We start from the raw sequence: 19,758 nt of genomic DNA, 5'->3' as shown, positions 1-19,758 counted from the left end.
GTATGCTATTTGGCACAGGCAGTCTCGCAAATCGAACAGAAAGATCATCTCCGGTGGAAACTGTTGGAGGTCATGTGTATGCAACTTTCTCTGAGTTTGAAGATAGTTGTTTTCCTGTTTTTAGTTGTCTTATACGCAAGGGATTTCCAGGAACTCCTAATGAGTGTGAATCAGAAGGAATCAACCAAGTCCAATCAGAAAGACCTCAAGGTGGGTTTTATTTTGGGGGTGAGAGGTGATGGGTGCCTGGCTGGCTCAGTCAGTAGAGCAGTAAACTTATAAGTTTATTGCAACTCTTGATCTTGGGGTTGTAAGTTTGAGCCCCACTTTGGGTGTAGAGTTTGCTTAAGAGGAAAATCTTCACAAAAAATAATAAAAGTGAGGCTTTAGTTTTCTGAAAAGAATGCATTCTTTCAGATGCTCCTTCTGGCGAGGGTTCCTCATGGTGGCAGAGGACTTCATGTGTCAGGTGGTAAGGGTGGATTTCATTTCTACCCCTTCCTACAGATGGCACAGGAGGGCTCCTTCTGTGTTTGATCCACAGGTGGTGTGGGCAGGGAGTTGTCTTTGTTGATGCAGGAATCTTCTTTTCCCCAAAACTTGTCATAGAATCAACGGTAATAGTACGTTAGTTCCATTTGGTTAATAATTACAATTATTTGGATTTCTTCCTGCCATTTTCCACATTTACTTTTCCAATATGGGAAAAACTCAAAGGGAATATTTCATCTTCACTGTAGGAATGAGCAGTAATTCAGAAAATGCAACGAGCTTCTTAGCTTTGATTTAATCCATAAATGACTTGAGGAAAACCAAAGAAGGAAGATAAGAGATACAGAAGGCAATGGGATTCTATTTTGAGAAAGAGAGCATGAGCTGGGTAGGGGCAGAGAGAGAGTGGGACAGAGTGAAAGAGGGAGAGAGAGAGGCCCAAGCAGTCCATGCTGTCAGCGCAGAGCCCGATGTGGGGCTCGATCCCATGACCTGAGCCACAATCAAGAGCCGGATGCTCAACCGACTGAGCCACCCTGGCACCCCGGCAATGGGTTTCTTAAAGTGAGAGCAGACCACCTGTCTGGTTTGCCTGCAGTTATAACCCTCACTGCTTACTATGGTGGTGGCCAGAGTTTCGACTTTTTCTTTGTGGTTCATATGACCTTGTGTTCCCAGTATTTACCAAATGTTTTAAATAGTTTTCCAAAAAATTTCCTTGTTCGTTTCCCACAGTGTGCACATTCAGACCATAAAAGGACCTATTGAGATACATGTTAAAATTCCACAAATGATAGTGTCTCTTAATGATAGGTGTTGAGATTTCTATTTACAGGGATTTAGAGTAGCTTAATGATAAGCTAAATTTTTCTAGTTCTTTGATATTTTCCTTTTTGCTTCTTTGGGATAGTCTCTCTCGATAGATTTCCACAGCCTGCTTCCCTTAAGCTCAGTCATCATTAATGGAGCAACTACTTCTTGCGATAACTTTATTCTGTACGGTGGAGGGCACCAAGTAAAAGAAGAGAATTTATCAGATGTAGTCAGTCTCTGCTTTCTAGAACCTTACATTGGGAAGGGATGGATGGGGAGAAAAAACTAGCAGATTGTAATGCATGCTCTACTGGAGGTAAACAGAATCACGGGACTATGGGGGCAGGCGGATTCATTCCATCTGGATAGGCTTGAGGGAGGTGTGTGGGGATTGTGGCATTTGAGATTGCCATTTCGTTCCTGGATGGGAATAGGCAGGTGGGTGTTGGGTTCGGAGGGTGTTTTAAATAATGGAAACCGCTTGAGGGAAGGCTTAGAAACGGAACAGCACTTGGCATTTGTTCGGGGAGGAAGGGGAATGATAGGTTGTTTTGTTTATTTTTATTTTTTAATGTTTTTTTTATTTATTTTTGAGAGAGAGGGAGACAGAATGCGATTGGGAGAGGGGCGGAGAGAGAGGGAGACACAGAATCTGAAGCAGGCTTCAGGCTCCGAGCTGTCAGCACAGAGCCTGATGCAGGGCTTGAACCCACGAACCGTGAGATCATGACCTGAGCTGAAGTCGGACGCTTAACCGACTGAGCCACCCAGACGCCCCATAGATTGTTTTAGGTACTGGGATCATACATAGTCTTAGCAGGAGAAGCCACGGTAGAAGATGAAGTACTTACTGGAGTTCATCTATGTGGGAAATCTCCCTTTGCCATTTATATCCAACTCTGACACATAATAATGAAGATGTAATATGTGATCATAATTAAAAAATCTGTCGTTATGAGACAAAAGTCAAGAAGCAGTATATATGGTGGTTGAAAACATAGGTTTTGAAGCTGGATTGCCTGGGTTCAAATCCTGAATAGCTGTGTGACCTTGGGCAAGTTACTCAGTCTCTCTGATGCCTCACTTTCCTTGTGTATAACATGGGGATAACAATAGTGCTTACAAATTTATTGCCACGATTAAATGACTAGCAGGTAAGCTATTTACAACAGTATATAAATATTACTAGTTATTAGTAGTAATAGTAGTATTTGCAATTTGATTTTTTTTCCTCTGAGAAAGATTGGATTGGTCTTTTTATAGATTATATACTCTGTGTAATTAATTGTAGCATCCCAGGCCTATAAGTGCATGAAGACTCTCAGAGCAGAATTTTCACTGGGATAAAAATGTCTATCTTTCAGAGAACTTCGGTGCTTTGCACTAGAGCTGTCTGGTTTTACCTACTCCTTCCTGGGACACAGCTGACTTGGAGAGGTTGGATGGTGGCATCATTATTTGTGTGTGTGTAATGGAGTATTACGGGAGAGAATGTTATCATGTGTATCAGGAAAGTGCTTTGGTGACAAGTAACAGAAACGGACTTTGGCTAATTTAAGCATAAGAGAATTTATTGCAAGACTGTTGGGGACTCACGAATGGCCAGGAGGCTGGGCACCAAAGGTGAGAAGCCTAAGGTGGCTCAGGTGGCTGGGAGGCACAAAGGCCATCTCCTAGGCTAATGGCCTGGTCTGTGTGTGCATAGGGTCTCTGTCCCTGAGATTTAGGACGTCTACCTCCCAGCCGTTCCTGGTCTCGTGTAAAGGCCTGTTGGAATAGCAGACATACTGGGAATGGTTAAATGCCTGGCTCTGAGGGTCAGAGTACATTGTGGAACAACTGTGTAATGGAATGCATTGTGGCCCTTAAACATAAAGGGTATTTAATGACATGGAAACTGGTTCACGCTTTTTTTTATTAAGCGAAAAAGCAGGTAGCAAAACTGTATGTGTGGGATCGTTATATTTAAAAACTTGATGAAGGAGCTTCTGTTATTCCTACTTGACAGACAGGCACAGAACTGTTGCCTAGTTGGCCCATGATCACTCAGCCAGTGAGTAGAAGAGGTCGGACTTGAATCTGTAAGTCCGGCCCACAGCTGGGCCCTTGGGCACTTCATCGCTCGCTCTCCGACCTACACGGAAAGGCTCCACGTGACAACAGGAATGGAAGTTAGAGCTAGGTGGTGAGATTATGGTACGCTTTTATTGTTTACTCTTGATTTCTGATGAGCATCCGTCACTTCTATAGTGACCCAAATGATTAAGTTATTGTAAAAATGGAAAGTTTTGCAGTACTTTTCTTCCAGCTGAAAAGTTGCGTCCGGGTGTATCCACTGCAAATTGCTTTTTATATGCAACAAGAGACCCCGATTATCACCTCCATCAATACGCGGGTTTCCCTGAACTTGTATATGTCCTGCAGTGATCATTGACCATTAATTGGACAGGTGATTAGCATCATCAAAACCAGAAAAATGTTCCTGGGCTTTTAAACTCTGTGGCTCCTGCAATTTCAGGATTACATCAAAGCATTGATAAAATAGTTTGTGTTTTAAATGGGAGATTCAAATCTGTGAAGCTTTTTAAGATTTGTGTTTGTCACGTCTTGGCACGAGTTTCTCGTTTGTAGTCTAGTTATGAAAAGACTCTGGTTTCCATATGTATTTTTAAAATACTCTGAGTCATGGCTCCAAATGAGTAATAGACATTATATCTGTATTAGATTTCTGCTGTGTCATACCTCCATGTGAAGCCAGTGCCTTCTTTGAGTGCTTGCAACAGCCAACACGGAATTTGGCCAAATGGTATTCATTTCACATAGTCTTCCTGGTGCTTTTTTATTTTCAGAAATTACTGTTTGGGAATGCAAATGTATGTGTGATTTCACAGGTTGCTTAGGGAAAGGGCCCATGTGTGTGTGCACGCGGGCCCATATGTACATGGTGCTGTGAGTGGCATGTGCACACTGATTGCGAGACGCGCCGTTACAGGTGCCCCTCGATGAGCAAAATGCTGAGAGTCAAACAGTGACGTGGCTTTCTTATGATCTGACATTTTTATTTTACAGTCTTGAACAGATAGCTCATTGAAATATAGATTTTTATCGTGTAGTGTTCTTGTGCGTTATAATTAAAAAGAAAAAGCAGGAGAGATGAAAGAATTCCTAAGATATCTTCATATTCAGTGTCCATCTCTCCTCAACCGTTTGGCACAGAATCACCGATAATTTGTATATTTCCACGTGCTGTGCCATAGTGTTGACACTGACACTTTTTCAGAAGGATGGGCTATTCTTAGCTCCCCAAGTTTTAAAAACCACTTTATTGAGATACAACTCACATTTCATACAGTTTACCCATCCAGTGGGTTTTGGTCTGTTACATTAGTAATTTTTACAAATTGTGGTAAAAATATCTAACAATTTACCATTTTAACCATTTTTAAGTATACAATTCAGTGGCATTAACTACATTCATAATGTCACCACTGTGTATTTACAAACTTTTTTTTTAATCATCCCAAACAGAAGCTCTGTGACCATGAAGTCATAACTGCTCATCTCCACTTTTCTCAGCTTCGTGGTAACCTCTCATTTACTTCCTCAATGCATTTGCCTGCTGTAGATATTTCGTAAAAGTGGGATCATACAGGGGCACCTGCGCGGCTCAGTCGGTTAAGCGTCTGTCTCTTGGTTTCGGCTCAGGTCGTGATTTCGTAGTTCTTGGGATCGAGCCCCACATTGGGCTCCGTGCTGACGGTGCAGATCCTGCCTGCAATTCTCTCTCCCTCTCTCTCTGTCCCTTCCCTGCTCGTGCATATGTGCACTCATGCGCTCTCAAAATAAATGGACTTAAAAAAATAGTGGAATCATATAGTATTTTGTCTTTTTGTGTCTGGCTTCTTTCAACTTAGCATAATGTTCAAGGTTCATTCATGTCTGTGTGTCAGAGTTTCCTTCCATGGTATGACTGAATACCACTTCACTGCACGGGTATGCTGTAATTCGTTAATCCGTTAATCAGTTGATAGATACCTGGGCTCTTTCCACCTTCTGGCTATTGTGAATAACGCTCCAGTGAACATGGGTGTACAAGTATCTATTTGAGCTCCCGCTAACAATTCCTTTGGGTATATACCCAGGAGCGTAATTGCTGGGTCATATGATAGTTCTGTGTTTACCTTGTTGTCTAAGTTTTACTACTGGTGCTTTTTTTTTTTTTTAATGTTTTAATTTTTAAAAATATTTATTTAGCACATGTATGAGCGAGGGAGGGGCAGAGAGAGAGGGAGAGAGAGAACCCCAAGCCGGCTCCACACCCAGCAAGGAGCCCATCACTGGGCTTGATTCCACGAACCAGGAGATCATGACCTGAGCTGAAATCAAGAGTGGGATGCTTGGGGCCCCTGGGAGGCTCAGTCAGTTAAGCGTCTGACTTCGGCTCAGGTCATGATCTCACAGTTTGTGGGTTCGAGCCCTGCATCGGGCTCTGTGCTGACAGTTCAGAGCCTGGAGCCTGCTTTGGGTTCTGTGTCTCCCTTGCTCTCTGCTCCTCCCCCACTCACATCCTGTCTCTCTTTTCTTCAAAAATAAACATTTTAAAAAATTAAAAAAAAAAAAAAGAGTGGGACGTTCAACCCACTGAGCCACCCAGGCACCCCTAGTGCTGGTACTTTTGATCGCCACACGCATCCAGGCAATGACAACTGTATCCCAACTGTCACTGGCTGATTGTAAGATGCATCTTGATTTCAGAGATGTTAATATGTAGGCCTTAGAATTGATGAAATATTTATATGTTGATATTCCATAAAGCTGGATACTTTTAAGGAAGTGGTGGGTCAACATGCCTATACTAGAAGATTCTCATCTGAGGATATTCTTAAAAATCGTTTGTAAAAAATACAAGTTCTCCATTATAAAGGAATATAGCTGGTTTGTATGATATTTGGGGCAAAACCCAGAAAAACATGAAGGGAAAAAATAACCTGCCCATTCTTTCTTTCTCTCAGAAATACTGCTATTAATCTTTTACTCTGGTTTTGTTTCTCAGTTACTTTTTTTTTTTATTTATTTTATTTTATTTATTTATTTATTTATTTTTCAACGTTTATTTATTTTTGGGACAGAGAGAGACAGAGCATGAACGGGGGAGGGGCAGAGAGAGAGGGAGACACAGAATCGGAAGCAGGCTCCAGGCTCTGAGCCATCAGCCCAGAGCCCGACGCGGGGCTCGAACTCCGCAACCGCGAGATCGTGACCTGGCTGAAGTCGGACGCTTAACCGACTGCGCCACCCAGGCGCCCCTCTCAGTTACTTTTCTAGGCGTACGTGTTTTAGTTTATATTCTTTATCTTTAGGATCCCTGACAAAAGTAATATATATTCAATTTTATAGAATATATATTTTTTTTAATGTTTATTTTAAAGAGAGAGAGACAGAGCATGAGCAGGGAAGGGGCAGAGAGAGAGGGAGACACAGAATCCGAAATACGCTCCAGGCTCTGAGCTGTCAGCACGGAGCCCGACACAGGGCTCGAACTCATGAACTATGAGATCATGTCCCGAGTTGAAGTTGGATGCTTAACCAACTGAGCCACCCAGGCACCCCAGGGTATATTCAATTTTAAAGTTACAGTATTACTTGGTATAGAAAGTGAAAGTTACTTGCTGTTCCCCTACCCCCTGCTCCCGCCCCATTAACCCATAAGATAATTTGGTATAGGAGTTTGAAATGTGAGCCTACAGGGGCGCCCAGGGTGGCTCAGTCCGTTAAGCATACGACTTCAGTTCAAGTCATGATCTCACGGTTTGTGGGTTCAAGCCCTGCATCAGGCTCTGTGCTGACAGCTCAGAGCTGGAGAATGCTTCAGGTTCTGTGTCTCCCTCTCTCTCCGCCCCTCCCCTGCTTGTGTTCTGTCTCTCTGTCTCTCAGCAATAAATAAATGTTAAAAAAATTTTTTTTAATTAAAAAAAAATGAGCCTACAGATTTTGTTCTGTGCCTGTATCAACATTTCTTACTATCATTGTTATTATACTCTATTGTCATGGGATCATATGAACACTGTTTTCGAATGTTTTTCAGATTAGAAACAGATCTACTGTGTGTATAAGGAGATCGAACAATGTCCTTTTCTTTCATCCTTAATTAAAATTTTTGGTCTTAAAAATTGAATACCTGCATTTGGTAATAAATAAAATGGTAAAGTAGTACCGAAGAGATTAGGTTGAAACATTGACAATACCTTTTCCTTCCTTTGTCCACGCCCCTGAGTTTCCATCTTTTAGTTCCTTTGGTAACTCCAGATAATACAAATACACTTCTCAGTGTTTACTTAATTTTGCAGAATGCTGTGACTCTGCTGTGAGAACTTCCAGGTTTGTGTAGATTCTGCTAGAAGATAGCTGCCATCTGTAGTTTCAATTTTTCCATCACTGCTCCCTGCCCACTTTTGTTTGTAAGTATCGCACCTGCACATCAGACCAGCACATTGTCTCTGCTCTCAGTGAATTTCTACCAGACCGTTTACTCCCTAGTCCTTGTTTTCTTTAATCACTGAATCCAGAAATTTATCCCCACCCCACCCCCCGCCACCGCCATACAGCATGCCTTTGTTATAATATTGATTTGGCTACAGTAGATAAATTCTCTTTCAGAACTCCTAAGAGACAAATGTATGGGATGTTAGTACTATGTACAAATAACAAAAAAATATTATTTATTTTTATTTTTATTATTTTTTTTAACATTTATTCATTCTTTTGAGAGACAGAGAGAGACGGTATGAGTGGGGGAAGGCCAGAGAGAGAGGGAGACACAGAATCCGAAGCAGGCTCCAGGCCCTGAGCTGTCAGCACAGAGCCTGACATGGGGCTCCAACCCACCAACTGTGAGATCGTGACCTGAGCTGAAGTCGGACGCTGAACAGACTGAGTCACCAAGGTGCCCCTAAAGAACAGAAAAATATTGAGATGACTCCATTAAAATGTTAGTGACATTTTAGAATAGGATATAAAAATTTCAAGTTTCTGTTTATAGAAAATCATATTTTGCCTGTATTTTGTGCAGAGTATAGATTTAAATGGGATCAAAATTCATAATCCTAGTATGCTCCTGTAAAAGGAGCCAACTTATGGTTCCTTATCTTTTTTATTTCAAATCCACACCATAATATATGTATTTTTATTTCCCTACCGTCTCCAGTATCCTACTAAAATAGTCTTTTAAGCTTGTCTAGACATGGGAATGCAAACTAAGAAAAACGAAGTTACTGTATATTTTTGTATATATTATTTTCCTCCTTTGATGTAAAATTAAAATGTTTGGATCTTCAGATGTGGAGTTCACACTTCTAATGCAAAAATTGATTGCACGTCATACAATAAATATATCTATTGCGTTTCAGCTTGAAATTTAATTGTGCATGTCTCCTGTAGTGTATTTAAAAATTTTTTTAAATATTAAATATTATTTATTTTTGAGAGAGAGAGAGACAGAGTGTGAGTGGGGGAGGGGCAGATAGAGAGGGAGACACAGAATCCGAAGCAGGATCCAGGCTCTGAGCTGTCAGCACAGAGCCTGCTGTGGGGCTCAAGTCACAAACCTCGAGATCATGACCTGAGCCAAAGTCAGATGCCCAGCCCACTGAGCCACCCTGGCGCCCCTCCTGTAGTGTATTTATTTGCATGTTTAAACCTCTACACAAGTATGAGCCAGGAACATAGTATCCCACTATTTAAGTTAGTGGAAATGGCATGTTAACATTGCTGGAACATTCTTACCATGACTGCCCCTTCCCCCGCCCCCAATTTCTTTAGGACGTAATAGTAGCATTGCTCGTCAAGAATCAGGTTCATTGGTAACTTTTCAGAAGATTGAACTGAGTTCTAACATGAAAATAAATGGCAGAAAAATTAGAGTGCAGTTAAAATTTGGTTACCTCTTCATCTAATTGCTTAAAAAAAATTTTTTTTAATGTTTAATTTTGAGAGAGAGAGAGACAGAGTGTGAGCCGGGGAGAGGCAGAGAGAGAGGGAGACACAGAATCTGAAGCAGGCTCCAAGCTCTGAGCTGTCAGCACAGAGCTGAACTCAGGGCTCAAACTCACAAACCGTGAGATCATGACCCAGGCTGAAGTTGGACGCTTAACCAACTGAGCCACCCAGGTGCCCCATAATTATTTTTTTTAGTCTCAAAATCACTTTACTGGGGTGCCTGGGTGGCTCAGTTCATTAAGCGTCCGACTTCAGCTCGGGTCATGATCTCATGATTTGTGAGTTCAAGCCCCGCATCTGGCTCTGTGTTGGCAGCTTGGGATTCATTCATTCTCTCTCTCTCTCTCTCTCTCTCTCTCTCTCTCTCTCTCTCTCTCTCTCTGCCTCTCCTCTGCTTGAACTTTCTGCTCTCAAAATAAATAAATAAACTTAAAATCACTTTACTAAGTAAGGATTTCTTTGGCCTGCCAGATTTATCTCTAGCCATAGTTTCTTGGATTTGGACTTGAAATTTGATGAGTATTATCTTGTGTCTGTCTTTGATTCTGAATATTCTTGTTGCTTCACAGAGTCTATCTACATTTCCTCTCTCCTTCAGTCCACATCGTGCAGTCTTCCTTGTCTAATCTTTGAGTTTGGTCTGTTTGATCATTGATAGAATGTGTCCCGTATTAACTTATAAACTATTAGTGGGAGCTAATGATTGTCTTCTAACAAAGATCTAAAACTTACTCAGATAAATGTGCTTCTTTTCATGCATTCCCCAAGAAGGCTGGATATATATATATATATATATATATATATATATATATATATACATACATATATAATATATATATATTATATATATACATTTCTATAATGTTTGGCTCAGAATTTGGAACTGTATTTTTATTTATTTAATTTTTCTTTTTTATTTTGAGGGAGTCCAAGAGAGCGTGAGCAGAGGAGGGGCAGAGAGAGGGAGAATCCCAACCAGGCTCTGCGCTGTCAGCACAAAGCCCGACTTGGGGCTCGAACTCATGATCTGTGAGATCATGACCTGAGCCCAAATCAAGAGTCCGAGGCTTAACTGACTGAACCACCCAGGTGCCCTGTCACTGCATTTTTAAATTGAGGTGCTGGTTGCTCTCTTTCTTACTAGATGAAGTGCAACATCTTTCTGGCACCAAATTCACAGATTTCCTGCTCTCTGGCTTGTTAACCTCGGTGTATTTTAAGTTAACGTTTGAGTACGTTAACCTTAAAAATAAAACAGTTGTTTTACCAGCAAAAATAGGTTTATTTGGTAATAACAGAGAATTGCATTTCAGGACAAACAAGCTACAATAAAGCCATAGGCCAGTCCAACAAAGGACAAGAAGGTTATTTTATGGAAAAGAAGGAGGAAGTTGAGAGGAAGTCCAGTGGAGAAAGGCAGGAGTTCAGGGTGACGATTTCTCATGGGCCGAGTTGCTGGGATGGTCCATTTCTTGTAGGAGATGCAATGCACATTTCAGTATCGGGGCCTGGAATCCACGATTCTTTCCTGTCAAGGATTCTTCTGTTAACGGTCTGTAATTGACATTGAGTGGTGTCCCTCTAGCCTCCTCTTCTGGCATCCTGAATCCACTTTCGTGGGATTTCCCTTCATTAATTTTCACAAGTATTTATAAACTTAGTTGTTAATAATGACCCAGGACTGATTGTTAAAAATACAAGGCAGAGACTCGTTTAGTTTCAAGCATCGTTTGTTGCAGTCCCTTGGAAACCATTCTGGTTCAGTTGTTACAGCCCACGTTTTCACCATGTACTTTTCCCCCTTTGGTGTTAGTTAACCCACATGCCTGAATAGCTCTGGACTTCGTAAAAACAGACTGTTCATGCCGAAGAGATTAACCCGACAATTTTAAGATAGATCTTAATTGCATATGTTTAGAAAGAGAATAACATGCTGGTGGTATTTAAGGTTAAAAATCTTCAGAGAGTCCTATCTCTATGCTGTCCATCCCACCTTTGTGATGATTTTCTGGTTTAGTATTTTGCTAAATAATTTTTAAGCTTATTGGTAATAGAACAAAAAATAAGCCATTGATGCAGATGCCGATCTAGTTGATAAACCACAGGTGGGTACTGTCTTAAAAATATATACATGCGTAACAGCTTTATTGAGATATAATTCATGTGCTTTTAAAAGTATACAGTTCAGGAGCTTTTATTATATTCACAGTGGTGTGTAACCATCACCATGTCTTGTTTTAGACCAATTTTTTGAAGATTTCTTTCTTTCTTTCTTTCTTTCTTTCTTTCTTTCTTTCTTTCTTTCTTTTTCTTTCTTTCTCTTTACAGACGGAAGGAGAGAGTTTGCAAGTAGGGGAGAGGGCAGAGGGAGAGAAAGAATCTTAAGCAGTCTCCTTGTTCAACACGATCCTGATTGTGGGCTCGATCCCATGATACTGGGGTCATGACCTGGGCCAAAATCAAGAGTTAGACACTCAACCGACTGAGCCACCCAGGGCCCCCCCAACCTTTAAGTTTTAATTTTAATCACCTGGTGCTCACTCTTTAATCCCGATCCCCTATTTCACTCGTCCCCCCACCCGCCTCTCCTCTGGTAGCCATCAGTACTCAATAAATAGTTAAGGGTCTTTCTTGGTTTCTCTCTCTCTTTTCTCCCCCCTTTGCTCGTTTGTTTTGTTTCTTAAATTCCACGTATGAGTGAAATCCTATGGTATTTGTCTCTCTCTGACTGACTTATTTCACTTACTTGGCATTATACTCTCTAGTTCCATCCATGTCATTGCAAATGGCAAGAAAACAATGTAGAAACCTTCACAGGTGTGTGTGTCATCCTTGTGCAGGGGCCATGCTAATCTTCTGTGTATCATTCCAGTTTTAGTATATGTGCTGCGGAAGTGAGCACGAGCATTTTCATGGCCTAAAAAGAACTCTGTACCCACCGGCAGTCACTCCCCATATCCCCTCTCCCCAGCCCCTGTAATCACTAATCCGCTTTCTGTCTGTACGGGCATTGTCTGTTTTGGACGTTTCATAACGATGGAGTCATACAATATGTCATTTTTTCTTTCACTTTAGGGAAGTTTTCAAGATCACCCATTCCTTTTTATTGTTGAATAACAGAGTAATATTCCACTGTGTGGGTATGCCGTATTTTCTTAGTTCATTCATCACTTGATGGGCATTTGATTTGTTTCACTTTTGGGCTATTGTAAGTAATGCTGGTGATAAAAATTCATGCACACATTTTTATGTAGACCTACATGTTTTCAGGTCTCTTGGGAATATACCTAAGTGGGGAAATTGCTGGGTCATATGCTACTCTGTGTTCAGCATTTTGATGAACTGCCAAACTATTTTCCCAAGTGGCTGAAACGTTTTACAGTCCCACCAGTAAAGCTTAAGTGTTCTGATTTCTCCACATTTTCACCAGTACTTGGTATTGTCATTTTTATTTTAGCTATCCTAATGGGTGTGAAGTAGTTAAGTGTCTGTGGTTTTGATCTGTATTTCTCTAAAGGCTACTGATGTTGAGCACCTTTTCATGTACTTACTGACCATTTGTATGTTTTCTTTTGAGAAAAGTCTTCAAATCCTTTGCCCATTTGGAAATTGGTTGTCTTTTTATTACTGATTTTTAGGAGTTTTAAAAACATTTTTATTGAAGTAATCAATGTTATATTAGCTTCCAGTACAGCATATTGAGTCAATAATTCTGTATGTTATTCAGTGCTCACCACAATAAGTAAAGTCCCCATCTGTCACCAGACAGCATTATTACAATATTATTGACTATATTCTCTCCTGTACTTTTCATGTCTGTGACTTATTTATAGCTGGAAGTTCATACCTCTTAATCCCCTTTATCTATAAATAGATATCTTTACATCTATTTTTTATTTTTATTTTTTTTTTAGTTTATTTATTTATTTTGAGAGAGACAGCATGAGTGGGGAAGGGGGAGAGAGAGAGAGAGAGAGAGAGAGAGAGAGAGAGAGAGAGAGAATCCCAAGCAGGCTCCACTCTGCCAGCACAGAGCCTGATGTAGGGCTCAAACTCACAAAGCCGTGAGATCATGATTTGAGCCGAAATCAAGAGTTGGATGCTTAACTGAGCTCCCCAAGCATCCCTCTTAACATCTATTTATATCTACATAGATAAGAGAGGCTTTTTAAATATATTCCATATACAAGTCCCTTATCAGACATTTTCCAATAGTTTTGAAGTATTCTGTGGATTGTCTTTTTACTTGATAGTGTCTTCTGAAAGACAAAACTTTTTAATTTTGATCAAGTACAATTCACGTATTACTTCTTTTGTCACTTACACTTTTGGCATCATATCTAATAAGCAACCATTGCCAAACCCAAGATTGTAAAGATTCAGTCCTATTCTCTTTCTGTAAGAGTTTTATAGAGTTTTTTTCATGTTTATTGTGAGAGAGAGTGCGCGAGCATGTGCCAAGTGGGGGAGGGGCAGAGAGCAAGGAAGAGGGAGAATCCCCAGTAGGCTCTGAGCTGTCAGCACAGAGCCCACCCAACACAGGGCTCTATCCCGTGAACCATGAGATCATGACCTGAGCCAAAATCAAGAGTCTGATGCTCAACCTACTAAGCCACCCAGGCACCCCAAGAGAGTTTTATAGTTTTAACTCTTACATTAACTTTGGATTATCTACTTTGAATTAATTATTATGTACAGTGTGAGGTAAGGCTCCAGCTTCATTCTTTTGCATGTGGATATCCAGTTGTCTCAGCACCATCTGTCGAAAAGGCTATTCTCTCGTTAACTTATGTTGGCGCTCTTGTCCACAACCAGGTGACATAAATGTAAGGATTTTTTTGTGGACTTCCAGTTCTCTTCCATTGACCTATGTATGTTCAGCCTTCCATCAGTCCCACATCAGCTTGGTTATCATAGCTTGGTTGTGAGTTTTGAAATTGGTAAGTGTGAATCTCCAACTTTGTTCTTTTTTTTTTTTTTTTTTTCTTCAAGATTGTTTTGGCTTCTGGGTCCATTGAATTTCCATGCAAATTTTAGGATCAGCTTGTCAATTTATGCAAAAAAACCCCCACCAAAACCAGATGGAATTTTGATAGGGATTGCATTGGGTAGATGCTATCTTATTTTAAATCATCTACCACATCTTTACGATTGATTACATTCAGCTTCTGGAACAGTTATTGGGAGTATCCATTGAAGATTTATATCTTGATGGATAAATCAGTGCATATCCCAAACTGGCACTACCTATACATTGACCCCCTTACTTGGTTTCATTATTTGAAATGTGTATGTGGCATGCTCTGGCCAGGGTATTTGCTTAGCAGGTTTTTTCAAAACTCTTTCCACTAATGTTTTGAGATGAGTGAAAATGTGATAAAATGAAGACAAGGAAAATCTGTGAGAACCCAGATTCTTAAGGATCTTAGCTGTATATTAGGATGGTGTGAAAGGCATTGGTTATGAGTGTATATGATGTTGTGGCTTCTTCCTCCCCTCCCCCCACCCCGTCTTGAGGAAGGAATTGTCTCAGGAAACAGAAAAGCACGTTGTAAGCAACTTAGGTATTTTCCTTCTTGAGTTAGTTCAGTCCAACATTGTTTTTGTTTGTTTGTTTGTTTGTTTTACTATGCATAAGGTTACTGTGTACTAGTTGCTGCAGGGGGAGGAAATCGAAATAAGATCTCCCTAGACTATTTAAACAGCCTCCAGATGGGTCAGTCTTCCCGCTTCCTGCCTCTTCCAATCCATTCCCTCTCATTTTCTACTCCAGTACCAGAGTTTATAGCTTCCTAAAAAAGCCAGTCTGATCCTGTTTGGCTCCTCATTGCCCACAGGGTAAAGTCCAAATTCTTGAGCAGTTGCTGGTGAGACCTTTTCTAGTATGGCCCAGCCCTTTCTCTGCCTCCTTAAACCAACATCCCCTAGAAGCACACCCTTGTCCCTGAATGTATCAGCCTCTCCAACATGTCCTCGTACATGTAGAATGACCTCCCTCTGTGTCTCCTGCTTGGCAGGGGCTGGCCCCTCTTTCATCTTCCTACTGCAGGGTCTGCACAACCTTTTTCACATTATACATGTCTTTGCTGCTGCCAAAGGTGAGAGGCGGAGACTCAATCACCTCTATTTCTCCAGTGGCACAGGGCTTGGCCAAAGCAATTCTTAAATGTTATTTTAATTTTTTGTAATATTTAATTATTTTTGAGAGAGAGAGAGAAAGAGAAAGAGCCTGAGTGGGGGAGGGCAAAGAGACAGGGAGACACAGAATCTGAAGCAGGCTCTAGGCTCTGAGCTGTCAGCATAGAGCCGTAGAGTTCTAGCCCACGAACTGTGAGATCGTGACCTGAGCCGAAGTCGGATGCTTAACCAACTGAGCCACCCAGGCGCTCCTTAAATGTTATTTTAAAGGAATGAGGTAGAGTAAACTGCTCAAAGGACCTTATAATCTTAATGGACAGGGAAGATGTTCAAAGGGTTGAAAATCCCTAATACATGGCTGGGTGGAAAACTGTATTATGCAGTTAAGTTTATCTGCAGTTTCTCTTGACCAGATATGGTACAGACATGAATCTGTCCAATTTTAATCAGTCACAAAGCTTATTAGTGTTCAGTACACTTTTTTTTTTTTTAATGTTTTTAATGTTTATTTTTGGGAGAGAGAGACAGGGTGCCAGCGGGGGAGGGGCAGAGAGAGCGAAAGGGAGACACAGAATCCGAAGCAGGTTCCAGGCTCCCAGCTGTCAGCACAGAGCCCGACACGGGCTCGAACCCAGGAACCGTGAGATCATGACCTGAGCTGAAGTCAGATGCTTAACCGACTGAGCCACCCAGGCGCCCCTGTTCAGTGCACTTTCTAGGTGCACTGTGTCATTTTCTGTTGCTGTCCTTTGTTCCATATAGCTCCAGGCAGAGTATTTGTGAATAGGGGGCTGATGTGTGGTGACAGGGGGCAGAAATATGCATCAGTTAGTGATGAAAACAAGGAAGTGGAGTGTTCTGTGTTATAGGCCCAGTCATAAAATGTCAGAGTTCTAAGAATTATTCCCTTTACATTGTAAGACCACCTGGCTTACTGTGTTTTATGATCTCTCTACCTCTTTCTTTGGTTAGCATGTTCGTAGATGTCCTTCTAATGCAACTGCTTTTTGTAATGTCCATAAGGTATTCTTTTGGAATTAAAATATTATAGTTTCCCTTTCCCAACCTCCATTTCTTTACTAAAAATAAGGCAATTATCTGTTATATTTTATTTTTTTAATGTTTTATTTATTTTGAGAGCGAGCTCCTGCACGCATGCAGGGGAGGGGCAGAGAGAGAGAGAGAGAGAGAGAGAGAGAGAGAGAGAATCCTAAACAGGCTGCATGTTGTCAGCACGGAGTCTGATGTGGGGCTTGAATTCACAAACCATGAGATCATGACCTGAGCCAAAATCAAGAGTTGGACACTTAACCACTTAACCGACTGGGCCACCCAGGTGCCCCCATTTGCAACTTTTCTAATAAAAATTTCGTATGTAACATTTTATGGGTAATGATCATGACCTCTGGTTATTTAAAGATGTGAATTTTTTTATGTTTTATCACAAGAAGCTAGCTAATGGAGATTTTTTTTTTCTTCAGAATTCCTGTGCCATCTTTTTCTATTACTTTTACTGTATTTTATTTAGTTTGATTGGAAACATAGCCTTTTAAATGGTGTGTGTTGGAAATATTAAGCCAAATTGGTTGGGATACTCTTTGGACATTGATGTACTCAACAAAAGATACTTTCAATATTCTGTTACTGTTCTTCTTAATGACTTTTGAGAAATTGTAAAAATGCAGTTTAAATTAGAGTTAGTAGGTATTGATTTTTTTTTTATTTTTTAACGTTTTTTTTTTTTTTTAAGTTTATTTGTTTATTTTGAGAGAGAGCACAAGTGGAGTAGGGGCAGAGAGGGAGAGAGAACTGAACCCCAAGCAGGCTCCATGCTGTCATCGCAGAACCCGATGCAGGGCTCAAACTCAAAGAACTCAAAAACTGTGAGATCATTCCCTGAAGTGAGATCAAGAGCCGGTCACTTAACCGATTGAGCCACCAGGCACCCCTGATTTCTTAATCTTAATGTGATTACCTACTGGTGGGTCCTCTGCCCACTTTTACAATATGGGATATCAAGCCCCAGAAAGTAACTAAATTTTAATTTTCAGCTATGACTCCACTGTGCCCTTTACATTAGAAAAATAGAGAAATAATGAAAAAAAAATTTTAATGTTTATTCATTTTTGAGAGACAGAGAGAGACAGAGCACGAACGGGGAAGAGGCAGAGAGAGGGAGACACAGAATCCGAAGCAGGCGCCAGGCTCTGATCTGTCAGCGCAGAGCCCGATGCAGGGCTCGAACTCACAAACTGCAAGATCATGACCTGAGCCAAAGTTGGGCGCTCAACCAACTGAGCCACCCAGGCGCCCCAAGAAATAATTTCTAAATTTCCTTTTAAGTACTGCTTCAGCTGGATTCCACAGATTTTGATGCAGTAATTAAAATTTTTTCTTTCCGTTCTTGGGGCGCCTGGGTGGCACAGTCGGTTAAGCGTCCGACTTCAGCCAGGTCATGATCTCGCGGTCCGTGAGTTCGAGCCCCGCGTCAGGCTCTGGGCTGATGGCTCGGAGCCTGGAGCCTGTTTCCAATTCTGTGTCTCCCTCTCTCTCTGCCCCTCCCCCATTCATGCTCTGTCTCTCTCTGTCCCAAAAAATAAACGTTGGAAAAAAAAAAATTTAAAAAAAAAAAAATTTTTTTTCTTTCCGTTCTAAATATTTTTTTATCCCCTCCCTTAAGATGTTCCCTTTCATCCATGAATTATTTATAAGTGTGGTGTTTACTATTCATGTGTTTGGAGGTTTTCCTGTTACCTTTGGTATTGCTTTGTAGTTTAATTCTGTTATGATCAGAGGACCTAATTCTACAATTTCAATTCTTTTACATTTGTTAAGATTTTTTTAATGAATGTTCCATGTGTGTTGAAAAGAAGGTGACACTGCTGTGGTTGTGTGGAGTGCTCGATGAATGTCTGCTCGATACAGTTAGTGGAGGGTGCTCAGTCCTCTTGTGTCCTTGCTGACCTTCTGTCTGTCAGTTCTGTCGATTACTGGGAGAAGTGCTGAAGTCTCCAGCTGTAATTTTGGATTTTTCTATTTTTCTTTTCACTTCTGTCAGGTTTTACTCGATGTGTCTTGAAGCTCTGGTGTCAGATGCATACACATTTAGGACTGTTCTGCCTTGTTGGCAAATTAACCGTCTTTTCCTTATGGAATGTCCTTCTTTATCCCCCATGGGTTTCTTTGTTCTGAAGTCCACTTTGTCCAATATTAATGGAGCCACTCCGGCTTTCTTATCATTAGTGTTTGCATGGTCTATCTTTTCCCCCATGTGAGTGGCAATTCCTCGTTCTTTGTATGCTGACTAATTTTGGATTACATCCTGAACATTTTGAATGTTACGCTATGAGGCTCTGCGTCTTGTTTAAATCCTATGGTGAATGTTGATGTATTTGTTTTAGCAGGCGTTGACCTGGTTGGATTCAGGGTGTGTGTTCCAAACGGCTTTCTGTGGGTTGTGGTTTCAGTGTCTCAGTTCTGTGTTCATAACCTTTGCAGTGCTATTTGTATCTCACCTGTCTGTAGCCCACAAGTGACCACCTGGAGCTTGGCCAGTGGTTTACCCCATAGTTCAAGGGCACTAGACATTTGTATTTGAAAGTTGTCACTAGTAGTCCAGAGTCAAGGCTTGAGATTTTCTTGGCCATCCAGCTAATACAAACCTGGGCTGCTCAGAATTCTTACTCCCAGCCTGCTGCCTTTTGAGGGCCGGCCCAAACTGAGATACTGTTCACCAGGACCCCATCCTTGGCAGTTAACAGATTCCAGCCCTCATCCCCCAAGTCCTAAAAGGGCAACTTTTTAGCAAATAACTGAAGGGCAAGATGCAGCGGGACTTCTTGGTTCTCTCTGGGTCAAGCACTGACTTGAATTAGGGTTCAGTACATCCTCCCTACCTTGTTAGCTATTTGGTGCTTTTAGGAACATGCTTGTCATATTCTTGCAGCTTTCACTGTTTTCAGCAGATCGATTTACCTCATCTGCTGTTACCAGGGGCTGAAAATACTGATGGTTTTTAGTATTTTTCCAGTTTGTGAATTAGATACAGGTTGTTATGGGTTGCATTTTGACCCTCCAAAATTCATAATATTAAAGTCCTCAGTCCCTGCTGTACCTCAAAAGGTGGCTTCCAATTTCGGGGCACCTGGGTGGCTCAGTCAGGTAAGCGTCCGACTTCAGCTCAGGTCGTGATCTCGCGGTTTGTGAGTTTGAGCCCCGCGTCGGGCTTTGTGCTGACAGCTCAGAGCCTGGAGCCTGCTTCGGATTCTGTGTTTTCCTCCATCTGCCCCTTCCCTGCTTGTGTGCGCTCGCTCTCTCTCT

The 19,758-nt window shown here is 41.2% G+C and overlaps 1 protein-coding gene and 1 non-coding gene across 4 annotated transcripts in view; one reads left to right on the top strand and one right to left on the bottom strand.

Annotated features, from left to right (window-relative positions):
• The window catches only part of SMURF1 (SMAD specific E3 ubiquitin protein ligase 1), a 110,743-nt gene that overhangs the window by 29,079 nt on the left and 61,906 nt on the right, over positions 1 to 19,758 (top strand). The window lies entirely within an intron of this gene.
• Positions 12,096 to 12,202, bottom strand: LOC125154860 (U6 spliceosomal RNA). The gene has a single exon (XR_007147953.1). It is a non-coding gene; the product is annotated as a U6 spliceosomal RNA (small nuclear RNA).

Source organism: Prionailurus viverrinus, chromosome E3, assembly GCF_022837055.1.
Source record: "Prionailurus viverrinus isolate Anna chromosome E3, UM_Priviv_1.0, whole genome shotgun sequence".
Lineage (NCBI taxonomy): Eukaryota > Metazoa > Chordata > Mammalia > Carnivora > Felidae > Prionailurus > Prionailurus viverrinus.
This window is presented reverse-complemented; position numbering and strand designations above follow the sequence as displayed.